The sequence below is a fragment of the Octopus bimaculoides genome, chromosome 13 (genome assembly GCF_001194135.2).
Source record: "Octopus bimaculoides isolate UCB-OBI-ISO-001 chromosome 13, ASM119413v2, whole genome shotgun sequence".
Taxonomy (NCBI): Eukaryota; Metazoa; Mollusca; class Cephalopoda; order Octopoda; family Octopodidae; genus Octopus; species Octopus bimaculoides.
Window position 1 is genome coordinate 36,141,253 of NC_068993.1, and position 6,866 is coordinate 36,148,118.

The following is a 6,866-nucleotide window of genomic DNA, read 5'->3' on the forward strand; positions in this document are numbered from 1 at the left end:
GAGGGGGAGAGCAGTATATTTAACATTAAAAAAAGATTAAGTATATATATATAAATATAATCAAAGGAATGCTTGTAACAAGTGCTATTAAGTACTAAATGAGCCTGTATAAAGAAAATTAGTTCTATTACTTATTATGAGTAAGAAATATGTGAGAATGAAGATAATGCTGTGTCTGTTCATTGTTAGCATGTTCCAGCAGCGATGAACGTGAATATAACTTTTCATTGTGAGACATTCATGTCCAGGATTGGCCCAATTCCGTGACTAACTTACTAACACCACACGGGAAAGACATTTAATCAGGTTTCATGTTACAGATTTACTTTGGGTTCCATAGCACATTTACGTAAAGAGTTAGTGTTTGGAGCGATATCACTTGACAAGTTGGAGATTATTGTGCGTGCGTGCACCCAAGAAAGATGACAAGAAAAGTTGACCGCAGTGCCGTTTGATCACGAAACGTAAATCAAATGTCTTTATATGGAGAGCATTGTCTGTCGTAAGAGTTAACGCTCAGAAAACGTGGTCGTCCATACATAAAGATGACAGAGAGTTAATCGTAGTGAATCTACTGGCACCATTGAATACCTGTAATGACTAGACAAGACAAAATTTGCTTCCAGGGGGTTTGTTGTCTAAAAGCACATCTTTCAGGAAGATTTCTCTATCATTCATTAAATAACACTACAAGAATCCGAAGCGCGTGGTGCAAACTACAACTCGTACTCACCAAAGCAGTCCTTATATTTCTTGTAGCGAGTAGATAAATAGCAAGATATTGATAGATAAAAATAAAAATAAAAATAAACGCCGCTTGTCCCACTCGTCTTCACGTGTGATAAACACATGATTTCTGAAACCTGTGGTAACTAGAGGTTATACATCTCTGACTGTTGTTTCCCACCACCACAGCCGAGTTTTCGACACGTTTCTCATAATCCACGTGCATATCTATATATCTATGCTATAACTTAAAAAAACATAGATATATGTTGTAGGAAACGTAAACACTATTATTATCAAATAAGAGTTTCCAAGGCAATGCCCGTACACACACATACATACATACACCCAGTCATAAATAACTGAATCTCGTGTTTTATACGTAATAGATATAATGTGAACAATAAGGGGGGGGAGGGAGAGAGAGAAAAAACTGACCTAGATAGGTTACAAAATAGACCAAACCACGTGCTTGAAAGTGCAGTCGTAAGGGATGGCGGTATGGAAATAAGTGTACTTTAATAAACAAATAGAAAACACACACGAGTATGTGTGTGTTTTAGTCTAGTTATTAATACGTCACTGTTGGTGAGAAGCAGAGAATGTTAGCTGAATTTTGTAAGCAGCAGATGAGAGAAATGGTGGAGAAACAAGCTGAATAACATTTACGGACAGATCGAGAAGTCACGTGTTTATACATGTGATTCATTAAAGTGTACAGGCGCGCGCGCGTATATGGATGTATGTGTGTGTATATATTTTCTACTTATTTGTCATACTACGGCCATGGTGGGGCACCACCTTGAAAAATTTTTAGTCGAATGAATCGACTCCAGTACTTATTTTCTCTGAGCCTGGTAATTATTCTATCGGTCTCTTTTAACTAACTGCTAAGTTCTATATATGTGTGTGTGTGTGGAGCAATTGACAAGTTGAGTAGGTTGTTTTTACCTATGTCTTTTGTTGTTTTAAATTACAACCACATAAATGTTTTACAATTTTATTACTTTTTTTAATACTTTGTAATGGTTAATGTTTCGTATTCAGGAATGTCTATTCTGTGGGTTAGAAGAATGTCTGTTGTTATACGCTGTTTCAAATACAATTTCAAACCAACAGATTACTCAACAAACATGCAATATATCATTATTATTATTAATTTCATTATTATTACTATTATTATTAAAGAAATCATCATTATTATCATCATTCAGAGTGCACGTTCATGATAGTAAATATAAAGTATAATTATTATACATAACAATCACAAGGTCCTGACATCAAAAAGTGTGAAAACTAAAGTCTCTGGTGAATCGCGTCGTTCGACAATGACAACTGAGTAACTTGCTGAATGACTGAATATCTCAGTGACATGTGTGCCCTTAAGTATTTCCCAGAATGACACGGCGTGTGACAAGGGTTGTATTTTTTTTTTCTTTAAATTGCAGGTACATTTCACCTGACTGGCTTCTATACAGTCTCCGTCTGCCCAGTTTCACTCACAAGGTATGAGCTGGCCTGAGGCTATAAAAAAAAAAAACGCATTTGATGAAGGTGTCATGCACCGGAATCGAACGCGGGACTTTGTAAGAGAAAAGTTACGCGATGCGTGCAGAAGAGTTTATGTATTCGCTCGAAGTAGATAATTCACTCCCTTTAACACGCAGAGTTCCGTCGCGTGCGATCTTTTAGGCAACAAAAATAAATAAACTTAATGGTGGGTGGGGGTCTACAGAAGCGGGACGCAATGTCTTCGCGTACACATGGTGTTCATGAAGTCCTTGTGAAACACACTTCGTGCGCTTGTGATATTACCAGTGGCAATATCTGTCTCCATGAGAAAACTTTAATTACAAAGTCAATTAATGCCATTTTTCAAATTAGATTCATTCGTTTGTGTTATAAATTACAAGAAGTAATTAAGGAAAAAGGAAAGCAAAATAATCTAAAAGCCCATGTTTCTAATAATAACGTAGATATTAGAAGGTTAACAAATCCGGGGACTACAAAACTAATGATCGGTTGATTGATTTATTTATTGGTAGCGATCGTTTGGTAAATGTTTGTTGGGAAATATCAGTTGAGAGAGAGAGAGTAAATAACGTTGACAAGACATGAAGACAATTAGAAATGGTGGACCGCTTATTGGTTGCTCTCGTGGACATTGGGCAAAGCAAGGGAAGTGAAATGGTTACAATCACCAGTCGAAGCTTGGTTGCAGACTCGACTCAGGGAGAGAGAGAGAGAGAGTTAACTATACTGCTGTGGTTGAAAAAGCAACAGACTTCATTTGGCAACAGTAAAAGTAGGAAAAAAAGTATAAAAAGAAATATTAATCATGATTTATAACTGTGATAATTTATTCGACCGCTGACTGTGTGTGTGTGTGTGTGTGTGTTCCACCTAAAATGCTATATATTTCCGTTTTGTCTTCTTCCCACAACCCAACTTGAGTCCCATCTTATCGAAACTGCTTAGTAAACTTGATTATAGAAACACACTTCCGCTTTGTATTATTCACTTCCACCCAAAATCTCAAATATTCCACACACGCGTCTCTCTCTCTCTCTCTATCTATCTATCTATCTCCATTCCAGACAGCATCAAAACTATAGCCATAGTTCCACTTTATCTTATATTCCACCTCTGAATAATGAATATAAAAATAGCACACGAATTCTTCAACTTCAAATAACTCATAAAATTCTGAATTACCACCTGGAAAAAAAAGTGGGGTTCTATTTGTCTTCTACTCTATGCTATTTATCTGATAGCTAAACCTCATTATAATAATCACACACCTAAAACCTGATTTCTCACGTAGTGTAGACTAACGCGGCTTACACAAACATGCGCGCGCACATCTGTTATCTGACCCACCTTGTCCTATCACTTGTCATTCCCCCAATAAGATCCTGTATTAGTAATTCCAGGATTTCCGGAGACTACATTTTCACTTAGTACAACTAACCACATTTACACAACCGGTCCTATTTGCCCAATATCACAAGTACATTTATCTTAAGAACACATCACACTGGTTAATCCTCGACCACCCTTGAAGTACACATCCTATAGTCAATGATTTTTACGTTCTGCGTTCAAGTCCTACCGAGCTGATTTTGCCACACATACCTCCGTGGTCGACAGGTGACAGTTATATTTCCGAGAGCGAAAGATATAACAGCCTCAGGACCTTACTAGTGGATGTGAGTGCGTTACACAGCAAAAATGACAATTACCAACTGTTGAATATGCCATGCATTGCTCAATCAAAATGAATTCGTTGAGAGTAACTGTATTAATAAAGCAATTGCTGACTTAGATATTCCTCGACATTCTTTTGATTTTTTTTTTAACCTCGTAGCTGAGGTTGTTGTATTTGGTATAGGTAATTGGGGGGGGGGGTTATTGCTGAAACTAATGAATATCTATGCATCGTATATGAAAGAGATGAGCTTCCTTCGTTCTTTATTGGGCCTTTCCTGGTGACATCACGATTTTTTTTTACTACGAGGCAGAAATTGGAATGTAAATTTTTATAGAACAGGCATTCGTGGTATAAGAGCAGGAAAAATGTCTCTTAAATCTAGAAGACTACAACCAACTGTAATGATCAAGGCTGTACTTTCCCACACAACAAATATGGAATCGGTTCGGTAAAAAGAGGAAAATACAGGACTTGTTTAAAGCGAAATTGTATTACGTCATCAAGAAGGAATTAAGTTACTTTTAACATGTTTTATGCAATGCAGATAAAAAAGCTAATTATACAATAGAAACTCATTAGTTATTCAGTAATATTGGTTTCAATTTTTGGTACAAGACCAGCAGTTTCGGGGGAGAGGATAAGTCAAATGCATTAACTCCAGTGGTCAACTGGTATTCATTTTATCAACCCCAAAAAGATGAAAGGCAAAGTCGACCTCTGCAGAATTTGAACTCAGAACATGAAAACAGACGAAACACCGCAGTGCCAAGTTCACCGCCCTAAATCATTAATAATACTATAAATAAAGCATTGTCTAGCTGTCCACAATTTAGGGGAAAGTCGTATTCCTGCACAAAATTGGAGAAATATGAAGATATAACAGAAGAGGGGTAAAAATTAACAAAGAAATATGTGGATTCGAATATTTTCTGACAGAAACAAAATTAAGTTTCTGTTTGATTACATCTTGACTTCAAGATAGACAAAAGCTGGATCAAAATAATAGAATCACAGAACTGATTCATCATCAGAGCAAGAGATTTCTTCCATTAAAATGATATAAAGTTACTTATATCATCCCAAAGATCTGGTCGTGCTTTGGGAAATCTTAGTCATAAAGTCCATCGCTTAACATCTCTCGAAGATGATGTTGGGCGGTTATTGAAGTTGAGGTATAGAAAGAAATCGTGAAGACGCAAATCTAGTGTGGTCATCTGTGGAGAAGGAATGGTTTCTTTTACTCACAGACATCATAGTTCTCACCCTGGATCAATGGGGAGAGTAAGAAGGCATATTTGATACCTAGGGGTCTTCTGATTACTAGTAGATTAAAATGAACTATATAATAGTAGGGATCAGATAGTGTCGTGATTAGAGGAGACCTTTAAAAAAAAACTGGCGTTGTTGTACGGGAACTTCTTTTCAAATCCGTTTGAGTCATCTCATGAAACTAGCTAATATTTCAGGGAAAGCCATAGGTCCTGCTTCGAAGCTATTTATAGTAACCATTGATTGTTTGTAGTACGTGATAGTTTCAAATATAAGATATTTCAACTCCTTCGCCTGCAGTAAAAGGAGCCAGGCGCCCTTGTGCGGTAAGTTGAAGAAACAATAAGAATATTTTAATAAGTTTTAGCTTCAGTTTATATTTTATATGTTACCAGACAGTGTTTTTATAGTTAATGTATATATGTGAGATAATAGTTTCACTTTAATAGTTTCAGAATAAAAGTTAAACTATTAAAGTGAAACTCTGACATTAGAATAGAGAGATGTTATTGTTTCCCTTTTGACACGTAATATTGCAATAGTGGAGGAGATGTGATATTGCACTGGGCTCGCACTAGGCAAGAAGTTAAAAATTTTTGGCCTAAAACACTACCTGGGCCGTAAGTTAGGCATGTATAAAATTTGAATGAAATTGGTTGTGTAGTTCTCAAGTTTTAGGGATTCACACAGACAGACAGACACACATTCTCATCTTTATATGTAGATAGATAGATAGATAGATAGATAGATAGATAGATAGATAGATAGATAGATAGATAGATAGATAGATAGATAGATAGATAAACGGGAATTTAAAACTGGAAGATAAATACAATTATTATATATGATAAAGAGGTACGAAACAGAATTTATACTGCTTAACGAAATTTTCATGAAAATCTTTAGCTTATATTTTCTCACTTTCTGATAAGCAGACGTAATATCGCTTGTCATGGCTACCTAATGTCATTTTGATTTCTGAACAAAATTTTCATTAGACTCTCATGGCTACATTTACATATCGACTGTACACACATAATTTAGTCCCTTTGTAACTATTTGTCAAACGCATTTTTTGTATGTATGAACTAAACTGATGTATACAAACCGATGTATTGTGCATTCAAGTAACGTCTATTTAGTTTGAATTTATCAGTTGACCAACGTTCTAACAGCGAACATGCTGTCTTTATTTGGGGAACACACCTACTGCCCCTGACATGTTGAAGAAAAATTTAGTTACTAAAAGTCGATCAGGCTAGGCATGGACAAAGAATCCCATCTTCCTTGCTGTTTCAATAAAATTCTTGTTTGGGTATATGTATTTGATGAATGGTAAAATAAACTTTTCTAGGTGGAATTTTGTAACAGTTGTCATTCGACCCCACATACTTCATGAGAACTGAAAAAGGTACACACACACCTTCAGTTTTAGTATTTTTGTATTTCCTACAACAGAAATTACGATTGTGAAAAAAAACAAATTCTAAAATTTCATTTTGTTTTCTTCATTTTTTACTCCTCATTTCGATACCCTTTTCCTTTCCTGTGACTTCGAAGGCCATCGTTGCTGGCATTTCGTTGCATTTCTGTACAGAAAGACTTGACTACTCAACGCTATTCCATTAGTAATAAGATACAATATCGTTCAGCCTCAGAC